This window comes from Mirounga angustirostris, unplaced genomic scaffold (assembly GCF_029215605.1).
Source record: "Mirounga angustirostris isolate CCGP_5_RB_7025 unplaced genomic scaffold, mMirAng1.0.hap1 SCAF_2, whole genome shotgun sequence".
Lineage (NCBI taxonomy): Eukaryota > Metazoa > Chordata > Mammalia > Carnivora > Phocidae > Mirounga > Mirounga angustirostris.
Genome location: NW_026991710.1, coordinates 169,778,053 through 169,778,940, shown reverse-complemented (window position 1 = coordinate 169,778,940; position 888 = coordinate 169,778,053).

The following is an 888-nucleotide window of genomic DNA, read 5'->3' as shown; positions in this document are numbered from 1 at the left end:
CCTCGTTGCAGGACAGTTTTCCATTGTGCAGCTGCCTCACTTGAAACATAAATGAATTGTTCAATAGAGAAAATAAAAAATGAGCTTTAGCAACTTCTTGGCACCAACTTTCTTGATCCTCAGAAGGGTTTCTCTGGTGAATCTTCTTAAAGGAAGAGAGATAAAAAGGAATCCTAGGCATTTCTGGCATCTTGTGAGACAACTGGAATGCCTATGAGATGCTCCTTATTTCAAGAATAATATCCAGAAAGGAGACTGTATTCTGTGCAGCTTGACCAACCTGGCTTGACAGTACATCACACAGTGCCTTTGACAGCACCAAGGATTGGAAAATGGAATTGCAACTATCAGGCATCAAGTTATGTTTTAACATTTAGTTATAAAGGCCATGTCATGCCCTCCGAGATACAGCAGGAGTATTAGGCCTGACATTTTGAATTTCAAATGCAAATTGGGAAATCCAACCCAAACTAGGAAAGTCAATGTGTGTAAATGGAGTGAATTCAGTATCCAGGAGTGGCTCCTGGGTGAGGCTAGTCAAGTCTCCCAAAGGCTCTTATTTTACTCTGTCAGCCACACAACTGAAGAAAAATTTCAATTAATATATCTGGATAGTATCTGAAAAGTATCACCTGAACATCTTATTTGTTAAAGGGATTATTGGTAAGTTGTATCTAAATGATACAAGTAAATTATGCCATGCTAATCTAACTTGTTCCACAAATAAATTATTGCACAGATTTTTTTCTTTTTTTGAACTACGTATTCAAAATCTCCCAATAATGGTACCCATAGTAATAGGTTTGTATTTTCCAAAGCTCTTAGGTTAACCTGCTACCACTATTTTTCAGAGTAGTTAAGTGACTTGCCCATTTTGAGAAAGTAATA